The sequence below is a fragment of the Hylaeus volcanicus genome, chromosome 4 (genome assembly GCF_026283585.1).
Source record: "Hylaeus volcanicus isolate JK05 chromosome 4, UHH_iyHylVolc1.0_haploid, whole genome shotgun sequence".
NCBI classification, from domain to species: Eukaryota; Metazoa; Arthropoda; class Insecta; order Hymenoptera; family Colletidae; genus Hylaeus; species Hylaeus volcanicus.
This window is the reverse complement of record NC_071979.1, coordinates 13,401,119-13,426,198: the sequence shown is the minus strand read 5'-3', so window position 1 is coordinate 13,426,198 and position 25,080 is coordinate 13,401,119. Positions and strand designations below refer to the sequence as shown.

The 25,080-nt window shown below is 35.5% G+C and overlaps 1 protein-coding gene and 1 long non-coding RNA gene across 3 annotated transcripts in view; both read right to left on the bottom strand.

Moving 5' to 3' along the window:
* LOC128874826 (mucin-4) overlaps positions 1-25,080 on the bottom strand; it is a 180,014-nt gene that overhangs the window by 84,697 nt on the left and 70,237 nt on the right. The window lies entirely within an intron of this gene.
* On the bottom strand, positions 19,721-23,820 carry LOC128874828 (uncharacterized). The gene is made up of 3 exons (XR_008456701.1): positions 23,719-23,820; positions 19,853-19,883; positions 19,721-19,744 (listed from the first exon to the last, which is right to left on the bottom strand). It is a non-coding gene; the product is annotated as an uncharacterized LOC128874828 (long non-coding RNA).

Genomic DNA, 25,080 nt, shown 5'->3' with positions numbered 1-25,080 from the left:
CGGTAAGGAACTGTTTTTCTTTTTAAGTTATTCCATTTAGTGTCGCGTCAACTGTGGGGTTATTATCGACAAGGTCTATATTTACAATTCACCTACAATTTATTCAATATATCGTGTCAAACACTTATGTCAAATTCATTTATTTCACTGCTCGTTATTGCGTGAATTTCATTTGATTTTTCAAACACTCTAAGAAACTATTTTTCTTTTTAAGTTATTCTATTTAATGTCGCGTCAACCGCAAGGTTATTAACGACAACGTCTATATTTCCAATTTACCTACAATTTACTCAATATATTGTGTTTTCTTAATATATTTACTACTTCGAAGAATTCGTTTTTGTTGTTGAGAATCAAGTGTGTATTATTTAAAAGTTTGAAGAGCAATTCCAAGCCCTACATTTATGACATTTGATCTGAATTCCAAAATAGCGTGTTATTATACGATTCCTAAAGAAGTCTGTCGTAATTGTAGCTGCGTGAAACGAAATAAATGAAGAGTATTGATAGTTTTCTATTAGGCGAAAAGTAAACAGTTCTATACGTTGAAAAGTGAGAGTCAATTGGAGTGATTGTTTCACCGTTACAAGGGTTCAGGGTAGGTGCAGGAAACCATACGACTTGGCTAAAGAAAATATCTGGTGTCGAAGGGGGTGCGTTCCTTCGGAAGAAAGGGGCTTCTTTGACGAAAAGCGATTCAGCTGATCTCGATAATAAGAAGGATTAAGGAAAAACAATGTTCCAATTCATCACATTTACAAGCTATATCCATAAACAGTGCAGCACGTGCGTCTTCACCATTTAACAACATTTATTTATTTTTTCGTTTACAACATTTTAATTACGCTATTAACACTTACGAAAAATATAAAAGTGGTAAATATATCATTAAAATCATTTCTTATGACCTTTTTCATGAATCAACTTCGAGATCCAAGAATTCAGTTGTAGCAATTTTGCGTGAGCGTAATTTAGCCGAACATGGCACATAATGATATGCTGTGCTTGTCTTCATTTTTCTGATTTGAATATACTTTTTTGTTGCTGTATTTGATATCAAGGACATATTGCCCATAAACAAAGTATTAGTATTATTATATAAATTCTTAGCAAATCCTCGAGTTGAATCTGTAACTGTAAAGTATATACAAACTAGTTCAAAAGAAGGTACTCTCTAATAAGTCTCAAGTACATCGTAATGTAAATAGTATATTCGACTCAGAGTGTAAATAAACTTTAAACTAAAGGAAACGCTATATTCTTTGTTATCTCTTTTCGGTTAGATGGGTTAAAAACTTTTCCTTAACTTGATTAATATTTTAAACAAAATTTTTCACTCGATTTTCAATAATACGGTATGTAAATATTAAACAAGTGAAATAGAAATATATACAAATCAAAACACAAATTGATATGAGGTCTGAAAGATTAGCGATTCGTTTTTAAGTTTCATAAAATGTACACAGTCGAGACATTCAGCAGTGTTTTGGATTCACTCTCGAGCATAATGGCACCTTATATTCGTGCAGTTTTTGTTCGTGAATGAATCAATTCAGCAGATAAACGCCAATAAATCACAAAGGCCTTGTGCTAATTTTTTTATCGTTGATCCTCAACTATACAATGTGTCCCGCGAGCTCTGATCACTTGAATATCTCCGTTACTTCAAAAAATACACGAAGATGTTTCGCACAGAAGTTGGAAGGTTTGAACAGACATGTACATAATACGGCATGAATTTTTACGCAGGCGAGGACGTAGAGGAGACTTAGAGGATAATGTTGTTTTTTAAATAGTATGACCAACTTCTTAAGGTTTATTTGAATAGAATGACGTATTCCAAATACAAAAGTACTAAGGTATGTTTGGCGTAAAACTGATCGTTTCTGAGATATTTAACTTTGTTCAGGAAATGCGACAACTAGGTGTACAACGTTGCATGCTGCGAATGGTCGACATTTCGAACACTATCGTAATCGACCACAAGAAAGTAAGTCATACGATATAAAAAAGAATTGTCCTTTAAATCTCCTCTGTGCTTGCACCTACAGAAAACACACTTATATCAAATGATATATCTGTTAAAACTTGACAACTTTTCAGAATTTGTGGACCACCATGTAGACGTTGCAACATTCACAGCATGATTTTCGTGGCTTAAATTACAACGTCAGACGTGGGTGTTCAACATATAGTTACATGTCACTTTCGTGCTACGAACTCTGACCTCGGCGCGGTTGTCCCCAATTTCGAAACTTAACCTCTTAACGAGACCTCGCGAGCTACCTAACTTAATCGCTTAATTAATTCTGCCGTCCGGTCGTTCGCATCGCTTTCACCCAATTAACCGCCGTCAGGCCTGAATCACGAATTTAAGATAAAATGCTGAAAGAAGAATTGGTCCTGTGCTTGCGAAAACCATTTGCTTTTTCGCCTTGGCGACCAGATACCTAACGTTTCAATTGATGTTCCTGATCGAGCAAGTATTAAACAAACAAATTAAGCGAGGTTCGGTTTATGTAATAATCTGCTGACTCTAATACATTCTTTCTTTCTTTCTTTTGATTAAAGTCTGAGTTTGAGTAAAGTAAGTTTGATTAAGAGATTTTTTAAAGTCGCATCAACCACTACTTGGGTTATTAGCGACAACTTTTTAAAGCTTTTGGAGAAGATTAGTGTTCATAAGAAATTTCAGAAGCTGTAGTAAACTTTTTTTATCAGTGACATTTTCCCGTATGCACTGTTTAATGTTACATTTCATCCTCTCGTCTGAATAAATACATTCTTGATTGTCATACAAGCACTGGTTTTATGTGGACTATGAAGACGTCAAGAAGCCGCGGAAGGAGCTAAAACAGTATAGAAAACTGAAATTGTCGCTTTAGAAGAGTTTTATGAGAAAGAGGAAGGTGCTGTATATGGTGCTGAAATAAGTGATTGAGTCTAATAAGAATGATAAATTACACTGTACTATCAAGTAATATATGAAACTTCAAACTCGTTTTTCTTGACAGACATTTTTTTCAATTGGGTGTTACGATAATTCAAAAAGTAATGAACCGATTAACTTGCTACTTGGTAAATACGTTCAATAGATGTGCAATTCTCGTCTGGGTTAGGATACTTTCGAATTTTATAGACTAACTTATAATTAATTCACAAATATGTATGTGAATATTGTATGTAAATAAAGGAATCTGAAATAAACTGTAAAATGTAATTTTACATTTTCCTTCTACTCGTTTTTTAATACTTCTCGTATCTTTAACTACAAGCCAATTAATATTAAGTCCTGCTCTTTGAACCAAGACAATTTATTTACAATTTATGTATTTAGATGACTCGAAGTTAGATTTCTTTGTTTATATCATCTAAGAATTTAACAATGGCTTAAAAGGCTTTCACTTTATCCAGTCTTAGGAATTCCTATGCTATTTCGCAATCTCGCGTAGGCAGAAAATGAAATCCGGGACACCATGACCGATCGGAGTTTGACTTGAAGAGTCTCGAACAAATTAAGGGAGACGGTTGAAAGAAGACGCTGGAACGAAAGAGAAGAGAAAAGGAGGGAAGGGTTTCGGCCGGTTGTCTCAAGGTTTATTCAGGCTTACTCAAGCAAAGTCTCGGTTTCCTTCTCTCGTATCACTTACGGACCCTGCGAAGCCTTCGCTGTCTCCTCGTATCTTCAACGGAAATAACAGGTTTCTTCAGCGCACACCGATTGCAGTGACAATTTGCATTAAGCCTTCATACTTCTATTTAATGTAATTAAATATGTACGTTCGTCAAAAGCCTTGCCTTGTCTTACCTCGCCGACTCTAGATCTTGAATGTCGAACCAGGTGAATTATCAAATGCAAGGTCTGAAATCAGGAATTCTTCAAATGTGAAAATTGAAGGAGCAGTTATTTATGTGCAACGTTTATTATTATTTAATAATAGAACCTTCGAGAACTATCGATCTCTAAAATTCGAGGGGGATGGGTCAATCAACTTACCAATATAATTAACCTCAATTCTATTTTAATAATTGTCGTTGATAATTACAGCAAAAGCATTGTTAATAATTGTGTGATTTTAAAAACTAATTCATCATTTTGCAATTAAAAACACTGTTTGGTTTTTCTTTCTGTCGAGAACATGTTACCAAAAGGAAATTATCATCATTTTTTAAATTTAATTTGAATAAATTTCTAAATTTTTAGAAAAAGAGTGTTGCGTGATTTCATTTGAGAAATGTTAAACTACTGTTTGATTTTAGTGCAAATTGGCTTTTAAATGAAAAAATTTTGTTTCCTGTGTACTTTTCGAAGCTATTCAACTTTTGTATTTTAAATAGAAAGGTGCTAATTTAGCACAGGTTCCCGTTACCTTCAATTTTCAGGTGTCCGAGATATATAATATTTGGAGTCGAGAGGTGGTTGGTTCAGGTGAGGTTCCGGGAGTTTCTTATCAAACAAGATTACCCAGGGAACCTGTAACTTTCAGGTAGTCGAGGCACGGCTCGAGGCAAGTGTTAAAATTCCTAGAACTAACTTCACCACAGAGAATGATAATTAACTGCCTAACAAAATTGTTTGTAACATTCGTTATAAAATAATGGTGTTGTCTGTTCGTCTGATACCTATTTTATTTCAATTTTCCAGAGCGAGATCACATTGGTACTAGATGGTAGGTACTAGGTTGATACTTCCATTAGTATACATCTTGTTGTTTGCATATATTACAAACATATCCAATATTCATTATGAATATTTTTAATATTTACGTGTTAACAATGCTAAGAATTATAACAACACGGTACTCGCACGTTCGAACTCGCATTCGTATTAGTGACTCTTCAGGCGTCACTTCTATACCGATTGAATAGTTGAGGAGCATTTAAAAAAATATTCTGTATCAAGGAATTATAATATATTGATAAGGATAAAGTTGTACCCTTGCTCTCAACGTTGTCAGCAAGAGTGAAACGTGTAGTTGGCGTTCTGTGGATGTTATTTAAATTAAAAATAACAATTGAAATAATAATAGTTATAAAGTAACTGTATGTTGTACCTGCATTATGACAGTAATTTAAGTTTGAAGTTAAATAAATAAGAGCCTACTTATAATCATATCTCACCCTTCAATGTAATGTATTCCGATTTTTACCTCCATTAATCAATTTTCTTCTTCTTTTTTATTTCAATAAAAACATATTATTACTACTGTTATTATTAGCAACGCACTATCTATTTTTACAAATCTTCGAGCAACCACACTTTCTCATTTTGGTGAACTAACAGTTGTCTCACCTTAGCTTAGCTTTCATGTTACATTCAGTATGTTTCATTTAGATAGTGTAAGCACTCGAACTGTCGTCGATGCCAGGAAACTGCTTGTTTATTGGGACACCTGCGTGTGAATTGGCCGCACCGAGGCCAGAGTCATGGGTAACCAGGACAAGCCCGACAGTTCGAGTTTACATTTGGTGCCGTCAGCAACGAGAAATATACTTTTCCGTCACTCTCTTCCACACTACGTCGTGTACTTTAATTTTTTAACCTTTGGCCATTCTTGGCTCCTCAAATCCTGTCACTTACAATAGTACGGTATGTACTAACAATGAATGTTAAACAAATGAAAACAAAAATTAATACAAGTCAAAGTAAGTCGTTCATAGTAAGAATTAGTAACCTGTTAACAGTGTTCTTTCGTGCAGCTTGAGTTTTATTTATCTTCCAAACAGTGCGCTGTAAGTAGTTAGTCAGGTGTCCTATTTCCGACGAATGGGGGCAGATACATTCACAGAATTAAGCATTTAGAACTAAGATTAAAGAGCGTCGTAAATTGTGGAATTTCTAACGTTCCTAATGAGTTTGTTCGTCGTAAAATCTCATCTCAGAAAAGCGACGCTCGTCGCTTAACTCTTTGTATGTGTTAAATCAATTTTTAAAAAATATCAGCTTATAGGGGATAATGAGACGAAACTTTTTTATATGTACAGCTTATTCATAGGACGCTTAGTTTCGAAAATAAAAATTGAAAAGTTAGAAGTTCATTGCAAAAATTGAATTTCAGGGGCACGGTCTTCTAAATTCTTAATTTTTATCTCTGATACTAAACGTCGTATGAATAAACTGTAAATATAAAGAAGTTTCGTTTCGTCATTTTCTATAAGGTGATATTTTTAAATATTTCGACAAATAAGTAATTGTCAACTAACGATGCTTTCATTGTCACCATTCCAAATGTAATCGAATCCAGAGAAAAGAGGTGTTCTAAATTTTTAATTTTATTTTTGAAACTAAACGTGGTATGATTAAATTGCAATTATGAAAAAGTTCCGTCTTACCATTCCCTATATACAGATATATTTTTTTTAAATTCGCGCCTCTACGCCTCTTGGAATTTCCAGCAAAAATAGTCCGGTAGTCAGAGAGAGTTAATTTCTTTCGGAAAGCTAACGCCACTAAAAGTGAATGGAAGTCAAGAGAGTACTCAAAAGTCCCACGAGAACAAGGTATTAGGTGAATCGGGATGAACACGCGGAGAAAGTTGTGACTTGAATGCATCATACCATGAGAGATAGCTCTCAGATTATGGAGCATAAGAATATATTCACCGTTCCGGCACCTTGGCACTTTCTGGCTTACCTGCATGTGCAACCATAAATCGTAAGCACGACGAAATTCAGTCTCCTGCCGGCACACGGACCGTCATGAATTATATAGTGATAACATCAAAAACATCACGGGTCACGTTACATTACATAGAACTTCCAGCTGTAAAGTCGTGCACGTAACGAACCTAACGAAATAACGCTCAGCGAAATGAACGAGGATAGTGGGTGATGTATTTTGAACGGATATCCACCACTCTTCCCTGTTATTCGACGATATTTCAAATGAAAATATACTTTAACGTACATTCCCGTCTATAAGTATGTGGACGCTTCATCAATTGGAATAAGTATCAATGAAAAGTTACGAATCTATTTATTTCTATTTAGATTTGGGCTGTCTGGAAAGTCCATGCCGATTTTTAGTAGGCGGTACAGGTCTGAATATATCTGAATGGCTGAAAACAAATAACATATGTACATTCCTTAACAGGTGGAAAGATTGTGGAACAAAATGGTACATATATAATTCAATAAGTATACATTAAAATTCAAATATGTCTTTGAATTTTTCTTAAAAATAGGCATGAACTTTCCGGACAACCCAATATTATATTATCTATCTATCTATTTATTATATTAAAGAATACCATTTGTGTTTCTGTATTCAGTTCGAGAATATTTGTATTAGAGAATATATTTTACTAATAGTTTATTTAATGTTTCGTTAGTAATATTAAAAAATTGTTGAGTCTTCTTTTGATTTATGTATCTTATGTATCCGCCTTGTGCTCTTAAAACTTCTTTTACAAATCTTGATAACCTAGTTATTATTAATTTCAGCATAGTATCCAAAGTAATATTATTCCATTTATTTTGTAATATCTTGTCATAAATATTTTTCAGATGTTGGACATTTTTTCTAAACTTTTCTGTCTATATGATCGTATAATTTCTCAATGTCACTCAACATTTTAATATTATTAACACCTTAAGCTACAACCACGTGTGTGACTCGTGGTCGGATATTCAGGCCAAAACTGATTATCACGAGCCTGGACCATGGTGTATTGTTTGGGGCAAATGTAAACATCACATTTTGGTCCCAGGCTACTGGAGCTTAAGTCGTAGCTCAAGGGGTTAAATGTTACAAAATACACATCCGAAGTCGAATATAGCAACCAAAAATTGGACAGTAAAAATTTACGATGTATATTAATTATTTATTGAATGTGGTAAGTGTCGATATATTTATGAACGGGGGTGTACATTGCAAACTATAAGTAAAATTTTCACGCTATAATTAATATGAGATATACGATTAACGTCAAAAATATTCATAATCTCTCAACTGTTATCTTCAAAGGTGTATCATATATTTTTACATTGCAATAATTAAGCTTTGATTGCGATAAATTTTATTTAAAATTAGCGCTTCCATACAGTAGCAAACGATATTAATTTCCGTAATAATCAAAGCAATCAATTCCAATCAATAGGAGTTCTACTCGCTACTACATTTCCATTACTATTCAAAACTACCTCTTTACGCATTTACTCCAATCCGACAATGCAAATCCCTTCAAATACTTTGTACAGCGTTAACAACAGCGTTAACAATTTCAAAATGCACCAATCTGTAAAATTACGCTGGTGTATGTAGATGAAATTATGCAGTCTACAACGCGAGCACCTAATATTTAATCTTTATATGCTAGACTCAATTGTTCTGTGTTTATTTCTGAATGAATTTTTACTTGGACTGTCTCATTAAACGGAAACTGTTAGTTTAAATGAAGATTGCAGTAAAAGCATGAAAGTCGTGGACTGCTCTGATCAATACTCTAATATGCGGTCATTAAAAATGCCACACAAGTGATTTATGATTTTTTCAGGTAAAATTGTCTGTGGTTATTCCATTCCACTTTTAATAATCATTAATTCTTATCATAAATACAATATTAAATATAATTTCTGATCATTGAATACTCCTTTCCTGTTCCTTATTAACACATTTGCGGCCGGCAGATGTTTTACGATTCTAATACTGACTACTAGCGAAAATAATACATTTTTGAAGCTCGATACCACAAATTTGCATCGTTAGGGCGAAGATAAAAATTATGAAATATGTTTTGAATCCAGGAATAGAAATTTAAGTGACGTCCATTTACGTCAGCGGTCGCGATGGTGTTAATAGGGACGAGAAATGACATTGAACTCTAAATTCCTTAAATAATGGCTAGAAGGTTATTGTAATAAAATCGTTAATAAAAAAAAAATATCCAGGTATTGTAGGGAAGTGACAAAATTGGTGCGATACATTTAAAAATGATTTTTTGCCATTTCGACACCCTTTATGTTCTACAATGCTATATGTCTACGCATGTTTATGGATGAGCATTTGTTTCAGTATTACGTAATTCCATTTATTATCCAATGAATATGGACGCCATCGGCAGAAGGTAATTAAATTTCTGCACGGACACAACGATTGCACGAGCGGATTATTGTTCCAACCTATGAAAAACTGCGACGTGTATCGACGGTACGAGATTAATAGAGTTTTTCTTCATCATCGTGTTGCAACATACGACATTTGCAATAGAAAGAATTATATTTCACTCGATCTTGCCAGTTGCCCCGCGATATTTCAAGCGTCAACCGCTGAAGTATAAATTGGTTTCACGACACGCAATTCATTGCACGTCCTGGACGACATAATCGCAGTGGAAGCGAGACAGCTATCTTTCCCCAGGATAACTTAAGGTTACAAATCAGTGGAACACGTCATCCTACGTATCCTTTTTTGTCAAACGATAATGTCATGCCATTAAGGCTTCATTTAGTACGGTCAATTACATGTTACGCAAAGAAATTGCATTAATTGCAAAACATTAATACATTGTTAGTATCACGTTCACTGTCCGGTTTCTCAATGACGTGTTCAATAGCACAGCGCCGTGATCCATATACGCTTCATGGACTGTGAATGTGTTAAAAACTTGTTTATAGGAATGTTTATATGGATAACCATAATTTTGTATTCCAAGTATTCACATAATCGATTTATATACACAGTAAGGAGCAGAACTGAATCAGTTGCACAAATTTTCGTAAAACATGTACAGGGTGAGGTACTTAAAACCGGTCACCTGAATAACTTGGCTGCTATTGGTGATAGGAAAAAATGCATCAAGCTAAAATTATTTGGTGTTGTGGGCCTGATCATCCGATGTTACTAGTTTTTTGATAGATGGAGGCGTCATGGAGATATGAAGGTCATCTCTGTCTTTTTTAAGTGGAACGGTACGATTTTACTTCCGTATCATGGTAGACGATTTTAAAACGAGTTTTAATATAGTCTCAGGAAACTGACACTATTTTATGATCTATTCCATGATCTTTACTTTTTTCAACCATGGTAGAACATATTCGAAATGTTATTAGGTTGTCCCAAAAGTTACTTCCATTTCCTTAAATAGTAATACATACGCAACATTTTATGTATAATGTTACATTATTGAATTGCGTACAATTCATTTTGCTCCATTACAGTTACGACATTAACATCTAAGAAATTAGGTTGTCTAATTGTATAAACACTGCCACACAAAATAACTGAATGCAAGTCACGGAAGAAACTTTTGGGACAACCTAATACAAAGTACCGTAAACTTTCTGAAACTAAAAGAAAAAAAAACTGTTATCAATATCGATTTTCCTTTCCTTGTGAATGATTTGTATAATAAAAAATACTTTCCACACTTATCGTGATTGATTCAGTTTGGATTTTGTTTTCCACTGTTTTTTTCCACTTTTGTTTTTCGATGAATTTCGACATTATGACTGCTATAATATAACCAAACTGTTTGACCAATTTGGAGAAAACAACAGTATAGATATTAATAAGAAGTTTATCAACACAATGGAGTAAAAATAAACCATTCAAGACACAACGTTAATTGATGAACGTGGTTGTCTTGGAATATTTTGAACAGAGTAGTATACTAGAATACTGAAAGTGTTTAAAGTAAAGTAAACGTGCCAATACTTGGTTTTACCCATTGTATAAACTTGAATGGGAAATTTTCACGCGCGTCTGGAGAATCTCCCAGCTACCTGAATGCAGACTGCGTTTAAACGCGTGTACGCAAAAGGTGCATCGAACTCGAGCTTACCTATATTAAGCGGCCCTTGACATCGTCACGCTATAAGCGAGCGCAAGCATTCGGCCGCATTTAGACGGCTGATGGTTCCGAAGACAAAGCTCGGGACATTTACCAGCAGCACCCGTCCAGTTACCGCGAGACGCTCGGACTCGGGCGTTTAGGGTCCTGAGGCTTAAATATAACTTCAAGGGTGGCACCGTCGGACGCAGTCACTACCAAACTCGAAATAGTCCTCGACACTCCATAATATGGGGACGAAAATATGTGGCTAGGTTTATTACCCTCGCCGCTTTCGTGATTAATCCTAGAACTACCAAGCCAGCCAATTTCACTATTGCACGTCGAACTTTTAAAAATTCATCTTTTGCTTAAGTTTTTATGCATGATTGGAATCTTTGTTAAATTATATGTTATACGTAGACTGCGGATTTTATGGATTTATGATGTAAAATAATATAATATAGATATGCTAATAATAACCAAAAGGTATGTGCGCTTATGCAAAATGAAATAACAATATTATTATAATAAATGTGGAATATATTCAACGTACATTATGTATATTTTATGAATGTTTTCTATATTATTACACATCATAAATGCATAAAATCCGCAGTCTAGTTATAAGTAAGTTATACGTTTTGTAACAAAAAAAAAAAGTAAAGAGAAACGTTATTTATACTAATTGCGAACAAATAATGGAATTGCAATTTTTTACTACTTGAGTTTAACGTGTCAAAGATGGCTACACCAGTTAGACAAACTAACATTTTCTTCCATCCTTTTAGCAGGTCTGACTATTATGATTCTACATCTCAACTCCGAGTCGTTAAGTTAGATACTAACTCTTATCCGATTAACCCTTTGACTGCGGGACGATTTTTGCTGAAAATTCTAAGTGGTGTAGAAGTGTGAATTAAAAAAAAAATATCAGTTTATAGGAAATGATAACACGTAACTTTTCTATAATTACAGTTTACTCATAGGATGTTTAGTTTCCACAATAAAAATTCAAAACACAGAAGACCTTTTTTTAACCGACTTCGAAAAGGAGGAGGTTACTCAACTCTACGTGTATATACAGGGTGTCTCGTTATAATCTTTCCACGCGATTATCTCGCAAAATATTCATTATTCGAAAAAAATGTTTAAACGAAACATGCTTTATCCGAAGGGGGACATTCAATGATGTACACTGTTTTTCTTTAGGTGGAGGCGCCTCCAAGATTTGAAGCTCACCTTTGTTTTTTTAAATGGAAACGTAGTTTTTTTCACGCTACACACATAGCTTATCTCAAGACGAATTCATTGATCTATATTATGTTGACCTTGAAATGTTCCCCTTCAGATAGAGCATGTTTCGTTTAAACATTTTTTTCAAATGATGAATATTTTTCGAGATAATCGCGTGGAAAGATTATAATGAGACACCCTGTATACATGTTTTTTATTGTTTGTTCCGCGATTACGCCGAGATGGTTTGAGCAATCTGGATGAAACCGTTTACATCTTGTAGAGCATGTCTCCCAAGTGACTCCGTTATCAAGACATTTTGCGATTTGCCATTTTTTAACCCGTTTTTTTTCTGTGGATTCGATTACATTTGGAATGGTGAAAATAAAAGTATCGTTAGTTGACAGTTACTTATTTGTCGAAATATTAAAAAGTATCACTTCATAGAGAATGACAAAATGAACCTTTTTAATATTCACCGTTTATTCATACGACGTTTAGTTTCAGTGATAAGAATTGAGAATTTAGAAGAGCGTGTCCCTGAAATTCAATTTTTGCAATGAACTTCTAACTTTTCAATTTTTATTTTCGAAACTAATCATTCTATGAATAAACTGTAAATATAACAAAGTTTCCTCTCATCATCCCCTATAAGCTGATATTTTTTAAAAATTGATTTAACGAATATAAACATTTCTCGGATCTTATTCCTCAAGGGCGTACATATACGCTCTTCGCAGTCAAAGGGTTAACACGTTCCGTGCCGCACCATTTTTTCAAGATTTTACATACAAACCTCGTACAAAACCATAAGCGACAAGGAAAGGCTATAGATTTTAATATGGATTAGACAAGAAAGCAATAAATTTAATTTTTAAGAAATTATTTCACATGGTCGAAAGTGAATTCTACTAGACGAGTAGTGACCTAAACGGAAAGTTTAGCCGGGGTCATATACGTCCCACATGGCACGCAGTGTTAATAAGAAGAAATTGTACTGATACATAATTGCATGTTTGGTGTTATCATATATCTAGTAAACATGTTTCCCGTAAATTCCTATCATGTCTACTCGCTCGAGCGAGCAAACCTGCACGTCCCACTGGCTAATTTCGGGCGAGGATGCAAGGGTATCGAAGCACGGCGATGTCAATAAAGATAGGCTTTGGCCGTTCGGAGTAGTTTGCATCGCGGATAAACGAGCGACGCCGACGTTGGGGTTGTTCGAGGGTACCTGGAGTTGCGTGTCCGAGAAAAGTAAAAGGGTAAACGACCAGGTAGAGAAGACGCGAGCGAAACGCTCGGACAGGCAATTAGGTCGAGGAAACAACTGCTTTCCATTTCTCCAGGGTATCCAAATCTGTCGAAAGCAGAGGGAGAAACGGTCGTGTTCTCGGACGCGTGGGCGTCTGTTTCTGAAACTACGGCTCAGTTTGGTGAACGGATACAAGCCGGGCAAGGTTCTCTCTTCACCTTGCCCCTTTGTCCGATTGGTTCGCAATGAGTCTGCGAGGGTGTTACATAAATACCGATAATCGCCGGGGCGGATCTCGACGCTTCTCAATACACCCGCGGCGAGGTCGAACGCGCGGGGCTGCGATTCGTTTAATGGATTTCGCTGTTAACGCGTTGCACCGCGCCGCTAATGAATTGCTAATGAGAGCGGAGTTCGCGGCTCCTCTCGAAAGCAGATCGAACGATTGCGCGATCACACAACCGCCGCAGGATGCTCTCTAGGCGACACGGCACGCTCGACATCACGGGACATGATCCATCAATCAGCAAATCTGCCTTTTTTTTTTCACCCCTGAAACGGTACACCGTTTCCAGGTCGGCCGTTATTTGAAAGACCGCGTGCGGTTCACTGGCGGTGCGCACTGATTGGAAATTCCAAAGAGCTGCCCAACAGTGTTTCTTTTTCTATGGTTTTATTCAACCTATTCACTGCCAGGCAAATTTAAAGCGTTTTCCCTTAGGCGCCAAGATTTAATACCGGCGTGTAATCTGGGTTATTATTTTGATAATAAAAAGTGACATTAAATTTGTTGTCTTAGAAACAAAATTTACGATTTTCTTTTGCAATATTTCGTGACCCAAACGGTTATAAATTTATCCCTTGAGTAATTGCAATAAATTTGAACTTCGAGACATCTCGTAGTTGCCAGTGAATGGGTTAATCCATTCTGTTTTCTACTATTCAACTAGTCAACTATCAGTCATTCAACTATTTCACGTTTTGCTTGGACTAACTGCGACACTGGTTTGGCATCTCTACCAGTAAAATTGTACATATGTATGTATGTTTAGACGGCACGGTGGATTAAAGTAATATTTTAATCAAAATTGTTGACAGAATTTCTTGCTTACCAAAATAAGAGTAATATAACAGATGTAACGGAAATATTTCCGCTCGATACGTATAAACAAATAAATATCATGGATAAAGTAATACAATCTCAAATATTTTTGAAAAATTCAATTAGGTATTGTAAATTGTAATCCTTTACAAGAAATTGATCAATATATTCTCTCATTCAAACAATACGATGATTCGTGATATCCAATTATTTGTAATAATGGAAAATAATACATAAAATTTTAATTAATAATAATCTCTTATATTATTAATTATTGAATAATGTATTCCAATGATTGGTAATCTTGATAAAATTAAAATAATTCTATTTAATAATGGAATATCATATTGAAAGTATGACCTAAAATTGTCTGAGATTAACAATTACAAGTTCGACTCGTAGTAGAATGTTTTGATTCATGTCATGTACCGTGAGTTAAGTTCATAGTTCACGCTGAATAAGTTAACTTGTCTGTTTGCATGAATGTTTGGTACAAATTTTAAAACACTAATTTCATCTATTAAATAATAGGTTTCATATACAATAAAATAACTCTTAGTAATTGTAATACTATAATTCAAATCAGATAATATTTAAGAGAGATTGTAAGACCTTCACAAGCATTATTTTTACTTTGATAAACAATATTACGAACAGCGACATCGCAAATTTGTATCAAGGTTATAAATATGTAATGAATAAAATAAAAAAATTTTCATAATTTTCTCATAACCAGGAATAGAATTTAAAGTGACGTGAATCCACGTCAGCGGTCGCGAATGTGTTAAAAACTATATAACTAACTACTTGTTTTTCGCTAAGCAAACCGTTTCAATTATTACAATTAGCTTTTTCAGTAGAAAATGAAATTCGATGCAACTCGCTACAAAGAACGCTGTCGGCGGTCGGTAGGCTACCATCGCCGCAAAAACGAATAGCGATGAGCATGAATCCACGCCTTGGTGCCGAGGAAAAAATTTAATCTCGAAAGGAAGAGCTACTGCATGTTACGCACGAGCTAGGAAAAAGGTTAGGTTTCCGTGCGAGGAAAACACAGTTCGCGTAATTTGCGATTCTTTCCTCGTCGTTCTTGCCGAGGCGGTGCGTCCGCTGTGTTTTCTTGTCGCAACGTTGGTGGCCCGTGTCGGCGACGATGTTATTATACAATGATCTCCAAGCAGCGAATACAAGAGTCGTTTATACGTGTAAGTAAGTTGCAGTAACGAAATTTATGATGACGGATGATATTGGGCGATGCTGGCGCGAGTCGTTCACTCGAATTAAAGGTATCTAGTGAAGTAGGCCTATCAACGGAGGAGGATTTTCGACCCACATGCGCCATTAGTTTTCATTTCCACTCTGGCGTTCTCCGTTTTTATCCCTTCAGGGATTCGTAATGGCCATGCATTTAATTGGGGTAATCGCGATAATTGGGGCCGTCGGTCGTTCAACGGCAGAGTGGAACCTTCACGGAAGACGTTTAAATAATTTATATATAGACCAGACTTTCGGCCTAAATACGATACCATGGTCGAAACGATTAGGTTATCGAGTTCTTTAATTCGGGAAAATGAACTGAATCAATTTATTGCGTTATTTTGCACGAGATATTACAATTTAAAAGGCATCAAGAGTAAGGATTTTACTCCTTATTCGATCAAGCAATTTCTTTATTTCGTAAGTGATGTATAGTACTGTAGGAGTCTAGATGAAAAATAAGGGGTACCGAACGAGATTCGAACCCACGATCCTCGAATCCACAGTTGACAGTCCACGTTTCGTGTTCTCGTTTGACTTTTTACCCCTGGGTATGGGAGGCGCGAATACTACAGGACTGAATATGAAAATTTACTTTATAGATTTTATATATACGTATCTGTATATTTACACGAAATATGTTTGTTAAAATATATAATTATTACAAATGTGGTCGTCGCTAACGGTTTCATACATGACTAGACTTCTTAGACTGCTTTCCTTAGACATAGATTCACACTTTAACCGAACTTACAATTAGACTTTTCGGAGTAAACACTTAGACTGACTTTTGCTCCAAATGATTCTCCTTATCTATGGTTCTGTTGCTAATTTGAGATTTTTCTTGTATCATACTTCTTCAAGTGTCATTTAATACTGTTATCTTGTTATGTCTATGCGACACGATTATCAATGTTATGTCTATCTGGCAGGTGACAATATACAGGTTGAGTCACCTAAGACTTGTCCCTGTAATATCTCTTGTTTTTAATGACACAAAGGTATATCTCAAGAGAAAAATAATTTGCTTCAGCGAGGAACATACTATGATAGGCGAACAAAATTATGGCATTGTCATATTTTCCAAGATTTCAAAGTCAATGCCGTTTTTTTTTTTTTTTTTAATAGGATAGAGTAGTTTCAGTATTGTAATTTTGTAGCTGATAAAAAGACGAATTCAAACATGTATAGTAGCCTCTGAACTTTAAGGGATGGTTTCACCTTCTGAATATGAAGACGTGCCAAAAATGAAAACATACATCAAGAAGCATCTTCTCGTGAAACGTATCGCGTATTTGTTAAATTATAATGTTTATTTTAACCCTCTATGGGCCGAACTTTTTTTCTCCAGACAACTTACAAGACATTTACTTTGATATTTCAGGTTGCTGGTGCTACCAGCCTGAATATAAAAACGTGCTAAAAATGAAAACTTACATCAAAAAGCATCTTCTCGTGAGACGTATCGCGTCTTTGTTAAATTATAATGTTTATTTTAACCCTCTATGGGCCGAACTTTCTTTCTCCAGACAACTTACAAGGCATTTACTTTGGTATTTCAGTCATCAATATTATATAATTAAGATTTATACGTTATCTTGTGAACGAATTAAAATTATTTGGTAAAATTTCGATATATTAACGTGTCACCAGAAAGCTACACGGGCTTATAGAAGGTTAACAATCGTACAATATAAAAATTCATTGAACTGACTGCCAGCAGTGGTACGCTGCGGTATAATGATCAAGAATGCTCTATATTAACATTTTTCATAGAACCATATTAATCGTTCGAGATAAAGAATGAAGCTACTGTTACCGAGAAGCTGGCGTAATTACAGAGTAACGCACGCGTAAAACAAGCGACGGCATTAAAACGAAATAAGTAGAAGCGCTCGTTACCTTGAATCGCCGCCAAGATACAGACGAAAGGAAAGGGGGATACGTACCTGAAACAAAAAGGAACACAATTACACAGTGGCAGAGCTGCGGGTGCAATCATTTATCTTTTCCAACGTAATCGTACACGTAGGCCCTGATAAAAATCGTCTTCCCGAAAAGACGAAAGTATTTGGATCGACTCCAGTGGCGGTGAACTCGTCCCGTCACCTCGCTCTTTTGTAACCGGCATACTTTTTTTTCCACCCTCTTTCCTCGAAAGTGGCTGTAACATTTTAGCAATTGGACCAACGCCAATGGTACTTTCGCACCAACGACGAATCCTTCGCCAATTTGTCCATTATTCAACGCGCAATGACATATCGAAAAATATAGACGGTTTCTTTCGTAATACGATAATTACTTCTCGCAAAGAACGTCACCTAATTCTAACGTGCTGATTTTTAGTGGTACACAACAAAAGAAACATTCGGGACAATCTACTGCACAGGGCGAGCCGTGTAAAGTGTTACAAGCTATTTCCTCGGAAACTATTGGTAACTATCACTGTCCCTATTATTGTTCATCCGCAGTGCGTTCACATATTTTCTTTCCATCGCAGTAAAGAGACGAAGCTATAAAGGAAGAAGTTCGTAGCTCTGGACGAGATTCCAACGTTACAGAAGATCATTAAAGTGTCTCGTTTTCCTCGAACTTGGAACGAACCGAGGGCTCGTACCTTTACGATCCTTGTATTGGCTCCGGTATTTCTGCGGCTGATCGTGGTTTGCTTTCGTTTCAACGATAACGCATTCCTCGACCACCCTTCGATACTAAAAAGAAACGTACTCTGCCAACAATTTCAGATAGGTCGATATCAAAGCAAGATATACCTTACACTCCTCGTTACGCTAGGATTAAAATTGTAAATTTTATGAATTTTTGACGAATGTAAATATTAGTGGTACCCATTAATAATATCGTTTTCTTTAAATTAACGAGGCATTGTCATCTGATTTTATTGCACATAATAAATAATTGCGAAATGTCGATGTTTTTGTACAAAATAGTAGATATGTTGAACTAATAAACAAATTTTATTTGTGTACTTCTCATTATTTTTCGCGTGGAATATTATTCTTATTCACGTTGGCGCAATAATTACTGTAGTGTTTATGTTAGAATAAAGTTAGGTACTTCGTAAGAGCTGAACGCATTTAACTGGGTGTAATGTTGAGATAGATTTTTAAGTATCAATGTTAATGACGAATTCGGTCGTGTGTTGAATGACCTGTAATTCATTTCTCTGTGAACTATTTTCATTTTTCATTATCTCCTAAACCATGTGACCAAACAATACGCTGTAAAGGGCAAATTTTATCTTCATGAAATTTTCTAGATGATAAAATGACTCTTTTTTATAAAGATTAATATATTATACCTAATAAGTTCCTTTAAAGTTCACCCTTATAATTTTCAATTCATTTTTAACATAAAAAACATTAGTGTGGTTTAAATATAAAAGCTAGGTATATCGTGTCGCTGATTTTTTTTTTAATCTATTGATAACCAATACTTTTGTACTACGTTATTTTTACATACTACATCTAACCATTTGGTCAGCGTACGCCGGTAAAGTAGCCAAGCAACACTTTTCTTCCTGCATGATTTGGAAATTTTCAGATTTCAAATTGAAGACGTATTTTTATAAAATTAAAACATAGCCTACGTAACTCAGGAATTGTGTAGTCTTCTATTACTGAATACATTTTTGAAATCGATTTAGTAATTTCGGAGATTACCCGCTACATACAAACAAATACACTTTACCTCTTTATAATATTAGTATAGATTCCACTGCAGTTGCAGCAGAAAAGAGCCAAAAAACGGTCAAATTACATTCGTGGAATCTCCTTCAAAGGGTCTATAATGGAAATTAGAAAGTTCTTCTAAGCGAAAAGAAGGAAAAGGAAGCGAGAACGTCACCGCGTGCGCGCATTCGCTTTGGCGCGATGCCAGGAGTGTATTTTTGGTTTCAACGGACCGGACTCTGCGAAGAATGAGACAAACCAAGTAATTTTTCTTACCGTGTCGACGGGTACCGGTGCAATTTGCATGAAAAGAAGCATTCGAGCCGCTATTTATTCCCCGATGTCCCTAAGGCAAGGTATTTCCAAGCGCTCGTTTCTGCGTTCCTGCAATTCTGAAATTGATTGACCCGCGCAGGTGGCAGTCCATGAGCGAAAACTATCGAATGCAACACGCAGCGATCGAAGCTAATTAGAAAACCTCAAAACGTAAAATGATATCTATCCTTATGTATAGAATTTATAATTGCACAACCACGTAGTTTACCTCGTCTATGTTTTTGTAGATTTTTTTAAAACTGAAGTTTAAAAATTATAAATTTTATTCAGACATTATATAAAACGTAATTATATCAGTTTTTAGAGTTATTATATATTAATATTGCAGTATATATGACATGGTAATTAAATAGCTTTCGAGGTTTAAAATGCTTATTAATAAAAAAAAAAAGAAAAAGGAAAAAGAACGATTCAAATCACCAGCGTCGAGAAATCGCGTCTACACGCTCGGCACGTTGCGTAAACCAGTTTACTGAATTCTTACGACGTTGTTTTTACGATTCATCGTTTATTAGACTTCCAAAATACTTGATTACGACCGCCGTACCGGCAATAAATTCCGACTTTCATTGCGCGCAATTAATTTCGCAGGTGCAACGCGTTTCGAACATGGCCAACCGTCCATTTGAAATTCGAACGAATGTTTCGCGCCTCGAAGTTCAACAATGATATAATAGACATCTTCGATATGATAAATAATTGTATGGACTACTATCAATACCGTGACGGTGTTATTTATTCAATATAGTAATGTGTAATCGGAAATGTAAACAAACATTCTTTAAAATATTTCATCAACAAACGATTCTGTTACCATTTTACCCTAATACTTTTTTATGTAGAACGAAAGAAAGGTTCAATATACGCAAAACATGCAATTCCATTAAAAAAAATAATGTAACTATCGATTGCACACGCACCACTGCACTTATGAAAAAAACAAGGTCCTACAAATATAGTACTCTTTGAACCAGCCACTTTTTCCTTTGACATTTTTCCCTAAATAAACTGATAACGGAGCTATTATTTGTCACATCCTGTATAGATACAGCGTAATAGTTTGCATATTCCTAAAACCTAGTTTAGAACATGATTTATTACAGTGCACGTAGTATATTATCGATTTCAACGTTTAAAAGTAAAGAATGAAAAGCGGTGATAATACGAAGTTTTTGGTACCATTTCGATTAAAAATGCTTTCATACGGCGCGAGATAATCACTTTATCGATACGTGAATGCACATTCCGTTAGTTTGTAATCTCGATGCATACGTAATCGTCAAACGGGTACAGCTTTGACAAAAATACAGGCATTATGTCCACGGGAGCGATCGTTTCAGAATGATTACAGTTCTCCCCTCCCGTTGCCGGTTCTAGCCTTGATCCTGATTATCGGGTAATTTATATGTCGTAAACATTTTTGGAATGAAAGGGCGGCCACCGGTAGCTTATCGATTTCAAGAACCGATTTGTTCGAAAGCGAGGCCCCGAGCTGTGAGAATTCTTACACTGGGAACCCTTTCAGGGTTCAAAGAAGTGGGCGAACCAGTCCGCTTTGAAACGATGGCCGAGGACCTCGATACTCCCAGTAAACCGTGTGCCAGTTAGTTGTGTATATCCATGCTCGTGTACATCCATTCAACGAAATTGCTCGGGTGCACTTTAGAAATCCGATTCTAATTTAGGTATCGAACCTACGGAACAGCTCGACGCGTTTCTCGAGAATGCCGTGGCCTGTTGAAGTTTCTCTATGTATAACAAAAATGGTTCCAGTTCACGGTAATGGGACTAATATTAAAGGGTTTACCGAGACAGGCTTTAGGCTTAATACATCTATCATTTCATTTGTTATCATAACAGAATATTCTAAGGACCCTTCTGGAAAGCCATTATTTATACGTACATGTATATTTTTTAAATAAAAAATACAAATATATTTAGGTAGCGTAAATATGTACGTGCGTATATGCATATATGTATGTACCTATATGTACATTCACATACATTTAAAATGACAAACATACAAAAGTACGTATATATCTATACAACAGTATATATGTATTTATACATTTCATTCATAGTATGTTTATATATATTTATTTTCAAGTGAAACATAGAAACCCGTATAAAAAAGTGCATGTATTACGTATACGTAGAAATTTACACAATTTTGATTTTTTATTTAGAAAACAAATTCTGATTTTCTCGTAAAATTGTACACGAGAAAACATATATTTCATTGCCTGATAAGAGCCTATGAAGGGTCGAGACGGTACATTTCAATTTCCATTCATAAATCGTTGATATACATAGATAAAGCCACTAAATTTAGTTTGTATACCACATTGATTTGATTACAACTGTAACCTCTTGAAAACGTTGATAGGGCTAATGTTATTAAAGCAAACTTTTTATGATGACTGAAATGAATTATTACATTTATAATATAAACAGAAGTAATCCGTGGATAAGTGAATTGCTTTGAAGTATTCTGAGATTTTTCTTAATAATTAGCATGTACATATGTATGTAGGTACCACATTATACTCAACTTACATTGAGTTAAGATTATGTAGTTAGATGTATTCTAATTAATTTCACGAAACAGTTTATTTTATTATTGATAATAATAAGTTATCTTTGCTTTTGAAAGTGCTCTGCCAATATAATTTTGTAGCTAATAGAAAAAAAAAGGAACTAATATTGTACAAATAATAAATCTATACAAAATAAATTGAAGAATTTTTTAATTCTATTTTAACCGTTTGAGTCTCAGGGAGTATTGAAAAAACACTGTCGAAGAATCCCAAACAGCGCAACCGCGCTTTCTCTAAATGAGCACTGGGTTTTCTCGACACAAAATCTGAACAGCGCGATCGCGCTGCTTGAGACTCAAACAGTTAAACGAGTTGTAGCTACTTTGAGAGTATCAACGAACACCGGACATGAATATTCTTTTAAGAGATTTTTTTCAAGACCATGTTACGCAAACACGCTATTAGTCTGTAATTAGTGTCAGTGTAATTACAATTAGAATCCATTCGCATGGTGTTTGTAGGATCTAAAATTAAGACCTTGCTCACAGTCTCAATTTATAGCAATAAAGGGAAAAGATGAATGGCTCAAAAAGTTCTATATTTGTAGGACCATATTTTTTTCTGTAAGTGCAATGGTACATATGATTTCGATAGTTACATTATTTTTGGAATGCATATTCTTTTTTGCATAGATTGAATCCTTTCATCATTCTATGTAAGAAAAAATATAAATTTTATTAATTCTTGCGTTTTTAAAGTTGAACGCTAGCAAGCAATACGTACAGTGAGGAGCAAAACTGAACCAATCACAAAAATTTGTTACAAAAAGTTTGCTTCACATGACATAGACCAAGAGATTCCCCTTTGCGAGTCCATGTACAAGAACGTTCATCGGATGATATTTTGTTAATTTTTGTTTCTTCCAACCAAATTACACGTTTCCAGAAAGCAGAACATTTTTTATATTTTTTAGCAAAAGACAGTTGAGCTTCAATGTTTTTTCTTGACAGCATCAGGCCTTTCCTTCTCTTCGCAAGAATTAAAAGTAACTTTCTTAAGTGTTCTTCTGATATCCACTTACTAATTTTGATTCCAGTATCTTCTAACCCTTTGAGTGCCAAAGGAAATTTTCATACATATCCGAGAAATGCCAGACAATTTTAAGCAAAGATGCATGATTGTAAACAACAATGTATATTTATCAGCTGTTATATATTACACGCGTTACGATATTTCATATAAAATTGAAGTGCAGAAATAAATCTATGTGTATTAGATATTGATGTTATTTTCGTAAAGCAGAATTGACTTTTCCAAGTGTACGAAGGGAGCGATATACATACGATGTATCGCTCCTTGGCACTCAAAGGGTTAATAACAGTTTAGCAGCCATAGTTGCTGATTCTGTCTCACGACATGTAATATAACGAGCAATTCTTCGTTCATCTTGACATTTTAGAGCTCTTGGCTCTCCCATTGAAGTTAACACGTCCTTATAAGTATTTGTACGTAATCAGAGAACAGTAGACTGACTTACAGCACACGTTTTAGCTACTTTACGCGTTGAAGGACCATCTCGTAGAAGAGAAATAATTTTGTTTGATATAATACGGGAGCTGGGCTTCATTGTAACTAATACTTTATATAATGTCTTCACAGTTCGAATAACACTTGTAAACTGAGTTTATCGGTACGAGAGGACTCTCGAGGTAAACAAATAACTACCGTACTGAAACATTTTGCCTATGGATGCTAGGCCCCTGTGACTTGTTTGTGACTCGTTCGTTACAGTGCAAAACTGATTCTATGAATTTTTATTATTCTAGTCAAAGGAGAACAGATTTTAAACGTTATAAAATAGTGTAAGTTTCCGGAGACTATAAAGAAATAATGATCAACGTTGTTTTTTTTCAATAATAATAAATAGTTTTCATAAAAATTGCTGGAATTTGTTAAGTTTTGCTCTTCGTTGTATATATTATATTTCGATACGAGAAACTTAAGTTTTTGGTCAAATGTAACTGAATTTCTCGATCCCAGCCACTGTGTTGCGCTACAATTTGCAATTTGATTTGGCTAACAGGAAACCTATTCCAACTAGAAAACCTCAACCCGATGTCAACGAGTTCTGTTTCCTGTAGAGATCCTGACCATTGTAAAACAGCGTGCATGTTGCGCCATTCTTTGACGCTACATCCGCGGGAACATCGGTTGCGCAGAAAACGGCAACGTGCACTTGGCACCGATATTTGCTCTCAGCAATTAGTAATGGTCCCGAGGTTTTCTTCCTCAGGTCGACGAACTTAGGTTCATCGGTCATCCTCGAGGTTCTCCAGTCGCGCACTTGTCTCGTGTTGCGATTCCCTTATTCGGAGTATCTCTGAGCCTTTTGCTGTTGCCTGGCCGCCACCGGCTGTTCTAGCGAGAAGCCAAGGTGGTCACCGTCGCGGTTGCCTCGCGAGAAACTGGCCTAGCAGGAGCACAAGAAGCTGCCATCTGGTGACGGGAAAACAGGAAAACGCGAGGATAGAGCGGAGACTTTTTCTCAAAGTAACGAGGAAGAGAGGAGTCGGCTGGGAGACGAGAGAGAAACCAGAGAGGGAAAGATAAAATACGGAAGTAGCATACACAGTTCGTCCAATAAGAGCGTGGACGTACTATCTCTGGCATTTGGTATCCAAGGAAGAAGAGATTGTGCTAATATGGACACTAACAGTTTCCTACGATACGCGTTGATCTAAAGATGTTTAGCCCTTTGCGGTTGAGAGGCGTTCGTTGTTTATTTTTTAAGTGCATGTGTAGCTGTGCACATATTGCACTCCTTTTTTCCGTTACATATGTATCCCCATAAAAAATTACAAGAAAGTAGAAAAAGATGTGAAATAGAAATGAGCATCCA